Consider the following 17237-nt stretch of genomic DNA (forward strand, 5'->3'; position numbering starts at 1 on the left):
AATACCAAACAGGACTGTAAACAGCCACGCCAATTGTTAAAGGAGTGCCCAGCCCTGAGCCAATCTGCAAAGACTGGACAGTTTTGTTTTTTCTCTTTTTCTTTTATGGCTCTTGCTCTTCAAGGAAATTTCTATTAAGATAGTAACTCAACACACCCTAAAGGAACAGAGATTTCAGAAACTGTACATGACAAAGAATGCAGACTTTATGAAAATAGAAAAGTTACTAAACAGAAAGCTGTAGCCTAGAGTAAGCAACAAAAACAAACTCTGAGGAGATGGAGGGATCTGATTTCCAGGGTTAGCACATTATAATATTAAAAATGCCCAGTTTTCAACAAGAATATTATTAATCATACAAAGAAATAAATCTGGCTCATATACAGAAGAAATTAATAGAATAAATAGAAATTGTTCCTAAGGAGTACACACTTTGGGTTTATAAGAGCAGACCTTGAATTAGCTGTTTTAAATCAAAAGCTAGTGGAACACACAGGCAAAGAAATGAACAAAACCAGGATAACAGTGTATGAAGAAATAAAAGATTCCATAAAGTATATAAGCAGAAAGTAAACAGTCTGACCTAAGCCATGTATTTGCAATGGCCTCAAATGCATGTGAGAGCCAGACAATGAATAATGAGGACCCAGAAAAATGGATGCATTTGAATTGTGGTGTTGGCAAAGAATATTGAAGATACCATGGATTGCTAGAAGAATGAACAAATCTGTCTTGGAAGAAGTGGATCTAGAATGCTCCTTAAAAGCAAGAATGGCCAGAGCTGTCTCTCATACTTTGGTCATGTTGCCAGAAAGGACCAGTCCCTGGAGAAGGCTATCATGTTTGGTAAAGAAGAGGGTCAGTATAAAATGGGAAGATCCTCAACGAGATGGACTGACACATTGGCTCTGACCATGGGCTCAAGCACAGCAATAATTGTGAGGATAGTATAGGACTGGATAGTGTTTTGTTCTATTGTACATAGGGCCACTATGAGATGCAACTAATTCAACAGGACCTAACAACAAACAAACTTGGGAGCTAAAAAGTATAAAAACAGAAGTGAAAAATTACTGGAGGATTTTAATAGCAAATTTAAGCAGGGATCTTCAGCCAACTTGAAGATAGCTATTCTAAGGAGCAGGAAAAAAAAAAAGAATATAGTGAAATGAAAAGACAAAGAAACCTGAGCCTAAGAAACCTGTAGAATGTCGTCAAGCATACTAAAATATGCATATTGGGAAATTTCAGAAGGAGAAGACAGAAAGGGGAAGAAAAATTATTTGGAAAAATATAAAATTTGAAGGAAATACTCAAAATGTAATAACAGACATGACTGTACACATTTAAGAATCTCATGAAACTACAAGAAGGATAAAAACAAAGAGAGCCATTCTGGGACACATTATATTCAAACTGATAAAAATCAAAGACAAAGGATAGAATTTTGAGAGCAGCAAGAAAGAAGTTACTCTTCACAAGCAAGGGATCCTTGACAAGATTAAGAAAAGATTTCTCATAAAAAATAATGGAGGCCAAAAGGTAGTGAGATGGCAGTTTTTATGTACTGAAAGGGGAAGAAAATTGTCAACCAAAAATTATATCAGGCAAAACGTTCTTTCAGAAATGTAGAGAAAATTGAGATACTCACCGATAAAGAAAAGTTAAGAGTTTTTGTCACTACTAACTAACAAAGAAAAGAAAAAGACATCAATTTGGGAAGAAAGAAGTAGAACTATCTGTATTCATAGATGACATCATCCTTTATATAAAAAATCCCCCAAAATTCACACACTACACAAACATTACTAGAGCTAATAAATTCAGATCAATTCATAAATGTCGGTTGAATTTCTATACATTAGCAATGAGCAATCAGAAAAAAAGATTAAGGAAAATACTCATATTCTTGATCACATCCAGAAGAATAAAATGTCTAAGAATAGATTTAACCAAAGACTTGTGCACTGAAAATTATAAAATATTGTTGAAAGAAAGAAGATCCAAATAAATGGAAAACCATCTAGGGTTTTTGGACTTAATATTGTTAAGATGTCAATATTATCCAAAACTATTTACATATTCAACACAATCCCTATCAAATTTTCAGTGGATTTTTTGTAGAAATAGAAAAGATGATCCTCAAGTTTATATGGCTATCAAGAGGCTCCAAAGAGCCAAAACAATATTTGACTATAAGAATCAAGTTCAAGGAGGCATACATTTTGCTTTCAAAACTTATTACAAAGCTACAGTAAGCAAAACAGAATGTTATTGGCATAAGACACACTTATAGGCAAATGAAATAGAATTGAGAGTACAGAAATAAAAATGACTTTCAGCAACGGTAACAAGACTATTCAAAATGAAAATAATAGTTTTTCAACGAATGGTGCTCAGACAACAGGATTTCTAGTGCAAAAAAAAAAAAAAATGAAGTTGGATCCCTACCTCATATCATATGCAAAAATTAACTTAAAATGACTCAACAACCAATTGTAAGAGCTAAAACCATAAAATCCTTAAAACAGTGGTAAATCCTTGTGACCTTGGAAATGAAATGAATTCTTAGACATGACACGAAAAGCATTAGCAAAAAAAGGAAACAAATGGACTTCATCAAATAGAAACATTTGTCTATCAAAGAACATCATTAATAAAGTAAAAAAAAAAAAAAATACAATGCAAGGAAATATTTGCAGATCATGCAACTGACGAGGGTCCAGTATACAGAGTATACAAAGAACATCTAGAACTCAATGAAAGAAAGACAAAAAGAATCCAATTAAAAAATAGTAAATAAACTTGATCAGTCAATTTTCCAAAGAAGATATACAAATGACTTACAATCATTTAAAAAGGTACTCAGGGATTCATTATCCGTAGCCATTAGCAATATACAAGTCAAAAGCACAGTGTGATTCCACTTCACTGCCACTAAGATAGTTACAATAAAAAATACAGAAAATAACCAGTGTTGGTAAGAACATGGACACATCAGAACCCTCATACATTACAAGTAGGAAGGTAAAATGATGCAACTGCTGTGGGTAACAGTTTCATGAGTTCTCATAAATTTCAAAATAGAATTTTCGTATAACCCAGAAATTTCACTCCTAGGTATATACTCAACTAGATGTTGGAAAGCACTCAAACTATGATTGGGGAAGAGCTGTCTCCTCATAGTAGACCTTAATGACAGGAATGGAGTAAAACTTTCAGGACCCTCATTTGCTGAGAGGCGTGACTCAAAAGGGAAGAAATAACTGCAAACAGTCATGAAAATCATAATGTGGAATGTATGAGGTATGAATATAGGAAAATTGGAAATTGTCAAAAATGAAATACAACCCATAAAGATCTGTATTCTAGGCATTGGTGAGCTGAAATGGACTAGTATTGGCTATTTTGAATCAGATGATTATATTGTCTATTATGCTTAGAATGAGAAATTGAAGAGAAATGGCGTCACATTAATCATCGAAAAGAATGTTTCAGATCTATACTGAAGTACATTGTTGTCAGTGATGGGATAATATCCATATGCCTACAAGGAAGACCAGGAGTTCTGGTAGCGTAGTGCCTAAGACACTTGACTGCTAACCAGAAGGCTTATGGTTCAAACCCACCAAGCCACTCCTCGGAATGAAGGTTGGGCAATCTACTTCCATAGTGATACCACCTCAGAAACCCAAGGAGGGACTATGAGTTGGGTCTGACTCAATGGCAAATAACAACAACAACAACACAAGGAAGACCAGTGAATATTACTATTATTCAAATTTACACATCAAACACTAATGTCAAGACAAAGAAATGGAAGATTTTTTACCAACTTCTGCAGTCTGATCTGAAACTGATAAAACATGCGATCAAGATGTATTGAGTATTACTGGTGACTGGAATGGTAAAGTTGGAAATGAAAAATCATTGGTAGCAGGTGACAGAAATGATGCTGAATATCGCTTGATGGAATTTTGCCAGACCAATGACTTATTAATTGCAAATACCTTTTTTCAACAATATAAATGGTGGCTATACAGGTAGACCTTACCAGATGGAAAACATAGGAATCAGATAGACTACATCTGTGGCAAAAGGTGATGGAGAAGCTCAGTATCATCACTCAAAACAAGGCCAAGAGCTGACTGGAACAGACCATCAATTGTTCATACGCAAGTTCAAGTTGAAGCTGAAGAAAATTAAATCACGTCCACAAGAGCCAAAATATGACCTTGACTATATCCCACCTGAATTTAGACACCATGTAAAGAATAAATTTGATGTGTTAAACACCAGTGATGAAAGAACAGATGAGTTGTGGGATGATGTGAAGGTCACAATACATAAAGAAAACAGAAGGTCATTAAAAGACAGGAAAAGAAGACCAAAATGATGAATGTAGAGTAGCTAAAGCAAATGGAAGAAATGATGGACTAAAAGAGCTGAGCGGAAGAAGATTTCAAAGGGTGGCTGGAGAAGACAAAGTACACTATTATAATGAAATGTGCAAAGACCTGTCATTAGAAAACCAAAAGGGAGGAACATGCTTGGGATTTCTCAAGTTGAAAAACTGAAGAAAAATTGAAGCCTGGACTTAAAATACAGAAGGTTTCTATGAACAGAATATTGAATAATGCAGGAAACATCAAAAGAAGATGGGAGGAATACACAGAGTCACTGCACAAAAAAGAATTGGTTGATGTTCAGCTATTTTAGGTGGTAGCATATGATTAAAGACCAATGTTCTCAAAGGAAGAAGTCCAAACTATCATAAATTAATACATACACCCAGTTATCTAGTTAAACAAATGTATATTGAATATATAGGAGTATCTGGGTGGTGCAAACGGTTAAATGCCCAACTACTAACCAAAAAATTGGGAGCTCAAATTAACCCGGAGACTGCTTAGAAAGACCTTACTATCTGCTTGAGAAAGGTCAAAGCCTTGAAAACACAATAGAGTAGTTTTACTCTGTCCACATGGGGTTGCCATAAGTTGGAATTAACTTAACAGCAACTGAGTTGTTAGTTTTTATTTGATGTCTAGTCATACAGAGAAATGCTTTTTTTTTTTTTTTTTAAGAACATGGGCCCTCCTTTTCCTGGCTCATATTCTGAGCCAATAGGTATTATATATAAATTCTTAAAATAAGACAGACTGTGCTATATGCTGAAATAGATTTTACAACAAATGCCCTGCAAGAATTGTGAAAATAATTTTAATTCTAACTTGAATGAGGCAGGATTTCTTAGAAATATCATATAATAGTTACACCATGAGAGACAACTGTCTCTCATTTATGACAGTTGGAGAATTTCAGGCATGTAGAAGTTGTGCCAACCAAGGATAATGGGAAGTGCGGGTTGTTTTTTTTTTCCAGGAACCACAAGAAAAGGCCCACAGAGGACTGGAAAACCAGATAGATGGCTTTTTCCACAGTCTCTGATAAGACAGTGAGGTCAGAAACTCAGAGAAGAGGCAGATTCAAGAAATTTTTTTCTCTCATAAGGAAATTGGGACTGTTATACCCTGCTGGTGAGAATGTAAAATGGTACAACCACTAAGGAAAACAGTTATTATACTTCCTTAAAAAGCTAGAAATAGAAGTATTATATGATCTAGTAATCTCACTCCTAAGTATATACACTAAAGAAATAAGAGCCATGACATGAATAGATATATGTACAGCTATGTTCATTGCAACATTTTTCACAATAGCGAAAAGAGGAAACAACCTAAGTGCTTATCAAGGAATGAATGGATAAAGAGACTGTAGTACATACACACAATGGGTTACTGTTATTTTGTTGTTAGGTGCTGTCAAGTTGGCTCCAACTCATAGTAACCGCATGAACAACAGAACAAAACACTACCTGGCCCTGTGCTAGCCTCACAATCCTTGCCACACCTGAGCCCATTGTTGCAGCCACCATATCAACCCATCTCATTGAGTGCCTTATCCTTTTTCACTGATCCCCCACTTTAGCAAGCATATATCCTTTTCCAAGGAATGGTCCCTTCTGCCAACATGACCAAAGTATGTGAGATGAAATCTGGCCATTGTTACTCTCAAGGAGCATTCCAGGTGCACTTCCTCCAGGACAGATTTGTTCATTCTTTTAGCAGTCCATGGTACTTTCAGCATTCTCTGTGAACACCACAACTCAAAAGCATCAACTCTTCTTCGGTCTTCCTTATTCATTGTCCAGCTTTCACATGCATATGAGGCAATTGAAAATACCATGGCTTGGATCAGGCACACATTAGTCTTCAAGGAGACATCCTTGCTCTTCAGCACTTGAAAGAAATCTTTTGCAGCAGATTTGCCCAGTGCAATACATCATCTGATGTCTTGACTGCTGCTTCCTTTGGTGTTGATTGTGAAATCAATGGGACACTATGTAATGATAAGGAATAATGATGAATCCATGAAATATCTTACAACATGGATGAATTCGGAAGACATTATTCTGAGTAAAAAAAGTCAATCACAAAAGGATAAATATTGTATGAGACCATTAACATAAAAAAGAAAAGATTTACATATAGACAGAAAATAAAAGAGTCTCTGATGGTTGTCAGGGATGAGAGGGAAATTACTAACTAGATGGAAGATAACATGTTAATAATGGTGAAGGGAAAGGCAATATACAATATGGGGGAGTCAACACAACATGACCCATGACCAAGACAAAGGAAGACACTGAGAGGAACACAAGACTAAAGGACAGCTATGGTAAGTAATTACTTTAACATAGACAATCCTGCAACAATAGTATTAATAAACAATAATTTATGAATGGATACATAGGTAGAGGGGTATGCTAAAGAGTATGGGAGGGTGCAAGGGAACACACCCACCTGCAGATACAGATTTGGTTGTGGATATTTTTAAATACATAATTGTAGGTGCTACATGTACATTCATACAGACAGTAGAGCACAAAAGGGGTACAGTAAAGGAAGCTTCTGGGACATAGCCAGACAATTCATGGGACGAAGTTCCTAGGCTCGAAAACAAAGGACCATAGACTCAGGGCACATGTACAGTTGGCACAACAAAGTTCATAAAGACAATGTTCTACAGTCTACTTTGGTGAATAGCATCTGGGGTCTTAAAACCTTGTGAGCAGCCATCTAAGATACAACTATTGGCCTTTTCCTGACTAGAGCAAAGGAGAGTGAAGAAAAACAAAGATTCAAGGGAGTGATTAGTCCAAAAGACTACTGGACTACATGAAACACAGCCTAAATAACTCCAAGACTATAAGAACTAGCTCGTGCCCAGCTACCATTTCTGACCACATTCACTGAGATCACAAAAGAGGGTCCCAGATAGAGTGGGAGAAAAAATGTAGAATAAAATAGATTCACAAAAAACTAGACTTACTGATCTGACAGAGAATGTAGGAACCCCTAAGACTATGGCCCTAAGACACCCTACTGACCTAGAACTTAAGCCATTTCTAGTGACTACCTTTCAGCTAAGCAGTAGTCAGGCCTAGAAAAGAGTAACACCTGAGAGGAATGTGTTCCTTAGAGCAATCAATATATGAAATCAAAAGGACAACATTTTCCCTAAATCAAAGATGAGAAGGTGTTAGAAAATCTGGATGAAAGGAAATGGAGAATCCGGGACAGAATGGGAAGAGTGCTGACCCGTGTGGGGAGTATAACCAAAGTCATGGGGCATCTTACTATAAACTATCAAATGGAAAGCTAATTTGCTTTGTAAATTTATACCTAAAGCACAAGGAAAATTTAAAAAAAAAAAATTCTTTTAAGAGTCAAATAGCTGTTACTGTTTTTCTTCTTTCTTTCAGTAAGTCAAAAAAAAAAAGGTGAAGGAAGTGACATGTTGCATATATCATTTATATATACATCAAAATAAATGATAAAATAGCAAAAAGGAAATTAAATAAAAAACTAGGAAGGAATCATGACAACATGAGTTTAAGCATGGAACTAAATTTTGTGTTTCTAAACTAGCTTATGAATAACTTTCAGTTTTGAATATTTTAGATTTTGATAACTAGGTGAAAAATCAAATGCTTAGATTATTTTTAAAAAAGTCAATAAAATTGGTACTCTGAAGTTAGTTCTGTACTTTGATTTTCCAACAAAATATCCAGCTGATCCTAAAATTCATTACACTCACAATACATTGCAGCTTGCATAATAAACCATATTTACTAAAGTTGTTACTGCTCAACTCAATCCAGTAATGCCTCTTAAAGAAGTATAATGCCACCTTTTATATTATGGAGAAGTTAAGGCAGTGTTGTCTGGATTCAAAAAGTATCTAAACTCTAGTTTGTAATCATCCTGTTAAGTATTTAATTTGTGGCATTTGCTAGCACAGTATTTTGCAAGTGTCTTTAAAAGTTTTGTTTATTTGATATGACTAACTAACATTAATTCATGTTGTATTTTTTTTTAATAAGCTAAATTTCACATGGATCTCCAGTTGTGATAATTCAACCCTGACAAGGAACAATTGTTCTACAATAAGTGATGAGGATACTATTTGTTTGCTGATAATTAAAAGCACAAATGATGTTGACATCTTTGGGAAGTTCTTTTACAGCCTGTTATTCTCAGTGAATTTAGGGTTAATGAATATTACATTTTTAGAAAATAAACAACTTTGGTGAATTCCCTCAGACAATTAAATTGGTTTTATTTATTCAACATTGTTATTGAGGTATCTCAGCTTTTCATTGTTGTTGTTGTTGTTATTTGCTGTCGAGTCAAATCTGACTCATAGCGACCCCTCCTTGGGTTGCCGAGGCAGTATCACTACGGAAATAGATTGCCCAACTTTCCTTCCGAGGAGTGGCTGGTGGGTTTGAACCACCAGCCTTCTGGTTAGCAGTCAAGTGCTTTAGGCTCTATGCTACCAGAGCTCCTTTCCATTAGGTTCAGGAAAAAAAAAAAAAAAAATACATATATGGTATCAGTTACTCACAAAGTATTGCTAATATCTTTGTAATTTATTATGAATTATAATATGCTAATTAATAGTTTGATTCTTAAGGGAATTATTATTTATAAGACCTTAGTTTAGCATAGTGCCTAAGGCCCTTGACTGCTAACCAGAAGGCTGGCGGTTCAAACCCACTAGCCACTCCTTGGAAGGAAGATGAGGCAATCTACTTCCGTAGTGACACTGCCTCGGAAACCCAAGGAGGGGTCGCTATGAGTCGGGTCTGACTCAAGGGCACATAACAACAAGTTTTTTAAAGGAAGATATCACATATCTGGCTAATAAAACTCAACTCATTGTTTCATTTTTTCCTCTATCAGATAAGTTCTTTTTGAATTAAGAAAAAAAAAAAAAAAACTGTAACAGAAAAATACTCCTAGAAGGCTGTATAGGTAGCTCATGAAATGTGAATGTTCTACCACTAAGATTTAGATAAAACATAAGGGACAGAACTAAATGAGATTAATCTCAGGTGTTCAAGTTTAGAAACATTCCTCCTAAAAACCTGTGCTTATAATTTTCAAGTAAAGACTTTAAGAAATATTTCAAACATATATGGAATTATCAGGCATACATACACTCAAGATCCTGATTCAAAAAATACTATCATTTTGTAAAAGATTTACAGTAAAACTTATGAAAGCTGGAATCCATATTGTAAGGAAGAAACCTGTCAGAGAAGGAAAACTCAAAATATTTTCTCTATTAGTGAGGTTAACTCTTTTTCATGTATTTATTTCTCTTTGGGACTTCTTTTTGAATTTTCTGTTTACATTCTTTGACTATTTCCTATGGGGTCTTAATTTCTTTTTTAACTCATTTTATTATATTTTTAACTTATTTATTATAATCATTGATTCATGAGTGTTCTGTTCTATCTGTTTGGTATTCTGGATACCAAAATTTGGTTGCTAATAAATCTATAGTTTATCTTTTAATTTATGACATCTTTTATCATACAGATGATTTTATTTCATATGCAATCTATTTTCACGTTTTTCTTTGTGTTTCATGCTTTTTTTTTTTGTTTTATTTAAGTGTCTTTCCCTATCCCAAGTTCATAGAGATATTCTTGGAAATTGTCTCAACATTTTAAAGTGTTTAAACTATGTAATGAGGGCACATAATAACAACAACAATAATTTTATTTTTATTCAGGATATGAATCATCCCAACGCTATATATTTAATGCCTTGCCCTTTTCTCAGTGGTTTGTAATGCCATCTCTGTCATCTGTCACCAATATTAACATTGGTTTGTTTCCAGGCCTTTATTCTGATCCTTTGTCTATATGTGTATCCTTGTTCCAACATATTTATGTTCTAATCACTAGAACTTTATAGGTTTGATAGCTGGTGTGAGGACTCTCTGACTTGTTCTCCTTTAAAATTACAATTGTTTCCTCTCTGCTATTCCATTTGAATTTTTCAATCATGATTTTTTGTTTGTTTGTTTGTTTTGAGAGGCTGGGAATATAAACTCTCTTGGATAGTTCATAGATTTTTTAGGGACCATATGACATATTTATAGCTCTTTCTGCTTTATAAGGAATATAATTTCTTCACTATTTTAAGGTCCTTTGTCTTCAGCTATGTTATTTCCTACATGCAATCTCTGAAAAACTTTGAATTTTTCCTTTTTTTGGTTTTGTTATATTTGTCTATTTTTATTTTGAAGGTAAGATTCTGTTTTTTTCTGATGTACAGGAGGTCTGGAATTTTATTTCCTGATCTCATGTCAGCAGCATTGCTGAACTTTTATTTCATAGATTTGTGCTGTAGACTCTCTTGTATTTCTGTGAGGATTCTCATTTCATCTGTAACTATTGCTTATTTTATTGCTTCATTTTCATCTCTTTGCCTCTTACTTCCTTTGTTTGTTCATTGGTTTTATTATACTTTTGGATATAATTGTTAATAAAGGACATCCTTGTCATACTGCCATCTTTAAAGAGAAAAGATAAAATGTTTTACCATCAAGATGGGGCAATCTACTTCCTTAGTGATACTGCCTTGGAAACCCAAGGAGGGGTCGCTATGAGTCGGGTCTCACTTGATGGCACATAACAACAACAACAACATATTTATGGAAAATGGCCTTTATCATGAGAATGGAATTCCTTTGTCTTCTTAGTTTTCCGATACCTGTTATTTTGAGTGAAAACTAAGTCATATCAAATGTTTTTTCTATGTATATTGGGATAATTGAAACGTTTCCTTCCTTTAATTTGTTAATGTGATGATTTTCATTAATAGAATTTTTGTTATTCACCTAAATTAAGTTTCTGGGATAAACTCTACTTAGGCTCTTTCTTTCTGTCTGTGTATATGATACAGTATTATGTATTATTTATATTGGATAATTAGCATTTATATTATCATATATACATGAGTTTTATCCCAGACTTTATATATAGGTAATATATAATATAAATTAAAAGGAGCTTAGGTGGTGCAAGCAATCCATGATCAGGTAACACAGAAGTTGCTGTTTTGAACCTACCCAGTGGCCCCACAGAAGAAAATCCTGATGAACTGTTTCCGTAAAGACAGCAGCCAAGCAGAAGCCGTAGGGAGTAGTTCCACTCTGCAACATGGGAGGTAACCGTGAATCAGGAGCCAATTTGATGGCAGCCAGCAACAGCTACATAAGTTATAAAATTCTATACATTATTATAAAGGAGACTGATGAATTTTTACCTTGTCCAACTTTCATATCAAAGGTATAAATCAAAACAAAAAGAACTAGGTTTTTTTTTTTTTTTTTCTCTTCATTCAATTTTGAAGTAAGGACTTCAGTGTTATATCCAACAAGGGTAACAATTTACTGTTGGTTTTTTTTTCCCCCAAATTTCCTTGCCTGTATAAATTATCTGGCCTCAACTTTTTGTTTTGTTTAGTTTTGGTAATTATATATGACCACTGATTTGTATTTTATTTCTTCTTTGCTCATTTTTGTTAGAAAATCCTCCTTTTACCTAGATTTTCATGCAGGTCATACTATAATTGGAAACTTCCCATAACTATATTAGGTGGGTTTGTGAAGGAGACAGTGCATCTGGGTTGTGACTGGAAGGCTGTGGAATAATCTACCAGAACAAAGGTAAAGGTTTGGCCTCAGGGAATAGTACACTAAAGAACGTTTTAAGGTGGCTGGAGCCATGGGGCATTCACTGTGCTTTCTTGTGTCTAATTAATTTCTTTCTCTTTTCTTCCTCTTTCTTCTCCTGCTTTCTCTCTCTCAGTTTTGTTTTTTGGTAACCAATTTGTGAGTGGAGGACCTTCAGTATTAAGCATTTTCTTTCTTTTTTATCCTACCTTGGAAAAATACCAAAATAAATATAGCTATTATACTATTGTCCAAAAAAAAAAAAAAAAAAAAAAAGGAGGTGCTTTTGATAAAACCATGGGCTATTTAAGCTATGCTTGTATTACAGACCAGAAGCAAATTATGTTAGAACTTTAGATTACTTTCACACATGTCTATGTTTAGTGTAGTGACATCTTGTAGAAGTTTACATTTTCAAAATACTTTGATTTAGAATGATCTTCAATAGAATGATCTTTTCAACAACTTGGATGAAAACAAAGTCTTCATAATTTCTGTGCTAATCAAAGAAATCAGCAACTGAGTAGATGGCAGCTGGTTTGGTTAAAAGTTTTAGCAGCTACTATACTTCTGTAACTGTGGAGAAATTACTTAATATCTTTGCCTTAGCCTCTCCAGTATGTAAACTGAAATAATGATACGTTATTTCTTACCTTCTGAAATGGAGGAGAGCAAACCATAAAGCAAACACCTTTGTAGTATGTAATTCTTAATCAGCTAAGGGACTGCTTGAGAGGAGTGAGAAGGAACAGATCTCGTGTTGGTGTGTGATTTGTTTCCTGTTGGATTATACTCTTTACCAGTGTAGCCCAGGGACTTAGCATCCAATAGTTTACACTTGTTTGAACCTCAGCATTTAAAATTGTCATACTGGGTTAGTTCAGATCTGCTATGAAATAAACACCATGATGTACAAGAGACTGATTGGGAAAAGGAGCAAGAAAAGGCAGGCAGAACTTTGTGTTCACAATGCAAGTTGACCACCTGTGCACAGAGACAGAAGGAAAGGGCATTGTTCATAAGACCTTCTAATTGTGACTGGATTGCAAGAAACATTCCACCAAGCCAATGAGGGAAGTCCTTAAGCCAGAATTGCCTACTAAAGGAGTCCCTTGGCTCCCTGGAGTGGACTTGCCTTAGTCCTACTGTTGTGCTCAGTCATTGGTTGGGAGCAACCCATGGAAAGTGTGGCCTTGGTTATGGTGGTGATGGCAGTGGGAAAAGTGAGCAGTTCATTTTCATGGCTGCCATATCCATATACAGCATCTGATCAAAGTATCACAATTTCCAACATTATTAGCCCTTTATTTTTCCTGAACCTGCCGTAAACTTGTCTCCTAGACTATCAACATGTCCTGTTCTGCTAGCTAATCCATTGACTGTATTCCATCAGCACTCCTGGGCATAAACATGTCAACCATTTCAATTCTGTGTCATTGAATCATATTTCCATCTGTACTCCTCTGTGAACATCATACTGATTCTAACTGGGGAGTGATTCTAAGGATTTATTTTCTTTTTCTTAATTATTGCTTTGTCCAATGTGTCTGGAGAGAGTCATGTAATTACTTTGTTTATGAATAACAAGAAGGAAGGTAATCTAAAATGATTGATTACTGATTTTTGATTTGCATGTAAGTGGGCTTCTAATTCTGGCTCTGTTACTACCTGTGTCAATTTAGGAAAGTTATAAAACCTTTTTAGCATCAATTTCATGGTCCAGGAAATGTAGTTATAATAGTGTGAAGACTGCATATGGTAAATGCTTAATAAATGTTGGATATATTATTAACAACTTCAACTCAGATATATGGCTTTTTTGCACTTTTATAATTTTTGTGACTCCCTATTACATCTTACTGACATTATTTCAAACCTATTTCTACTCTTTGTAACTCTTACACTGGGACCATATCATGTTGTTGAGAAGAGACCATCAATCAGCCAATCAGCATTTATTGAGAACTTATTATGTGCTAGGAAATTGTTTTGGCAATGGGTCTACAGTAGTGACTCAGACAAATCAAGTCTCCACTTTGATGGAGCTGACAGACCTCCCCATGCAATATTATTCCTCTTTTTGTGGGATTTACACTTACAAACTCCCCCATGCATCTTTACTTCCCTTTCATGTCTCTGTCCTGTCTCAGAGGAAGATTGACCTCTTCTCAAGACTAACCTTGATCTTATTCTTACCTGACCTTCCTGGAATCTTGTTCCAACAACTGTTTCTTGATATACTGCATCTCCAGTCTTTATCTTCACTGGATCCTCTTCTTTTCACAGAATTTTCTCCCATATTCTTAAAAAGAAGAATACAAAACTCCCTTAAACATGTTTCTGGCTTTCTTTTTCCTTCCTTTTTTTTTTTTTTTTTTAAATTTGTTTTTCATATCCATGAGTTTATTTAAAGATCTCTCTCTTTAAAGGACCTACTATTGCCTTCTCTTAGCAGTCATTTTTATTGAAATCTGAGACTTTATTCTTGTGATGTCTTCTCTGATGCTACTTATTCCCAGTTCTTCTGTTTTTATCACAATATGTTATTCTTTACTCTTAATTCCATTTCTTCATTGATTGCCATGAATAATACACTTCTTTAATCTACTGAGTGGCTATTATGGGCACTCAAGTGTGAATCAACAGAATCTATAAAAAATATTTTAAGATTCTGCTTTCTGTCTCCTACATTAAAACCCCAGCACTTTTCTTTTGGCGGTTTCATCCCCTCCAAATCCTAGTTTGTGTTTTCAATCATAATCTCATTCTTATGTTCACATCTTCTTCTATTTCTTAGGTTCCTTACCTGTTCTTCAAACCCCATATGTTTCAAACAAATACTATGATAAGCATCTATTAGCTCTGTCTTCTAAGTTCTATATTATATATAATTTCTTAATCTCACCCCTTTATTCACTCAGACTTTAAAATTCAATATTATTTTTGTTTTCTTTCTTAAACCCAACTCTTCTTCTTATCCTCATTGCGACCATTTTTTTTTTTTTTTTTTTTTTTGGTTATTTTACTTCCAGGAGTATGATAGATAGGTCCTGACTTTTTTTTTTTAACCATTTTTCTGAAATCCCTCCCGGTCCTCTAACAAAGTCCAACTTCCTTAGCATGGGTACTCAGACTCCTCTAACAACTGCCCAGTCCTTTCTTCCAAGCTACTCTTCCAGGATCTGATCAAAGATGCTTGGCCTTTCAGTATCGTGCTCGCTATTTTCCACTTTCACACCTGCATGACTATGTAAAGGCCATTTCCATCATACCCATGCAATTGTCTTCTTTTGCCTTTGCTCATGGAACCCCATCCATCCTTCAAGGTCCAACACGAATACCACTTCTTTAAATCCTCTCTATCCTTCATCCATCAGGAGTACTAACTTCTCCGTCTTGTGAAGCACAAAGAATATTTTATTTCTTTTATTATTCATCTTATACTTCTTTGTATCTTTTCATATTTCCTGCATAAGTTTTGAGATCTTTGAGGATGGAGACTGGTACTCCTATTTATGTTCTATAAGATACTGAGTACACCAACTCACTCAATAAGAGTATGTGAAGGAATAAATTGGTTTAGAAAATCTCCCTCTCTTTAAAAGTGATTACTATCACTGAAATACAGCAGAGAAGAAATAAACTATATATGCTTGCTGAGTAGCAAGTCTTCAAGAATTCAAAGTAATTGCTATGTGCACAGATAATTTTTTTCCTCTCTCTCATCTATTTAATACCTGAAGGGAACACCTCCCATGAGCTAGTCACTGTGGGGGTAGGGAACCCAGGCATGAGGACAGTCTCTTCTCTGAAGATGTTTAATGTCTGCAAGACTAACATGCATGCAAAGTTTTACACTATAGACTAAAATAAATTTTAGCTGGAGACGTATGAAAATGACTTTTCCAAATATAAATATTAGTAAACGATGAATGGGTTTATAAGCATACTTTTGTGGAATATTCTTTTTGAAACCTAAAATCAAAGCAACCAATCAAAACAACAACAACAAAAAATTAGTAATTTCTATCCTAGTATTTCCCTGAATCTAAGTTTATTTAGCTAACATAGTGATGAATGTTTTTCAGCTAATCTCAAAATTTCAAAAATCTTGCAGAAATAGTATATTTATTTTCTATACACCTACCTGTTGTTGTTGTTGTTATGTGCTGTCGAGTCGGCCCCGACTCATAGCGACCCCTCCTTGGGTAGCCGAGGCAGTATCACTACGGAAGTAGATTGCCCAACCTTCCTTCCGAGGAGTGGCTGGTGGGTTTGAACCACCAGCTTTCTGCTTAGCAATCAAATGCCTTAGGCACTATGCCACCAGAGTGCTTAATGTATGTTGGCTGATTGAAATAGTTGGAGAGACTATCTGGCTATGAAATTCAATGAAATAGAGATCTTTAAAATTTTGCTTTGGAAAGAAAAGGCAACATTAAATATAGAAGAGTGCATGCTACTCTGGAGATTTTAAAATGCTCAAGTGGGCAACACAGACATATTTCCTAAAAGTTAATTAACTCTCAATTATAGCAATAGTGATATTATATAACTTTTAAAATATTGATGCTATTTCTAGGCTTTATTTCCTGTTAGCACACTCCAACTTAACCCAGACAGGAAAAAGCCACATTCCTTATGATTAGAAAGGATTCTTTTGTCATTAGGGCATGTTAAATTGATAGTTATTATAGCCCAACAAGAGACCAAGTCATCATTACCTGGAAGGAAACACTTAAATCATCTGAAGGTGGTGATTCTGTTCTGAAGGGAAGTTTGAGTTGACTGCTTGAGATTTTAAGCCCAACTCCCCAGATAACAAGGGTTAGGTTTGCTACAGAACTGACAGTTTCTGCCCTTGGGGTGGGTAGATTAGATCTGGAAATGTACAGGAGAGAGCTTGTCAAGGAAATTCAAGAAGCAGAGATGATAGGTTCTAAAGGGAATTCTAACCTGGTCCCCAGATTGAATCATAAATGCTTATATTTTATGGACTTACACAAGTGTGCAGGAGATAAAAGGGAAGATGTAAAAGAAAGAAAAAAAGTAGAAAACATGGAGCAAAAAAAATATCAGAAGAATCATAAAATTCTATGACTTGTCCAGCTCATCTTTTATTTATTTGTGATAAAATT

General features: G+C 34.9%; 1 protein-coding gene across 1 annotated transcript in view; it reads left to right on the top strand.

Annotated features, from left to right (window-relative positions):
- The window catches only part of TRHDE (thyrotropin releasing hormone degrading enzyme), a 647634-nt gene that overhangs the window by 452222 nt on the left and 178175 nt on the right, over positions 1-17237 (top strand). The window lies entirely within an intron of this gene.

The sequence above is a fragment of the Orycteropus afer genome, unplaced genomic scaffold (genome assembly GCF_000298275.1).
Source record: "Orycteropus afer afer isolate SDZICR_OR568_19922 unplaced genomic scaffold, OryAfe1.0 scaffold00339, whole genome shotgun sequence".
Lineage (NCBI taxonomy): Eukaryota > Metazoa > Chordata > Mammalia > Tubulidentata > Orycteropodidae > Orycteropus > Orycteropus afer.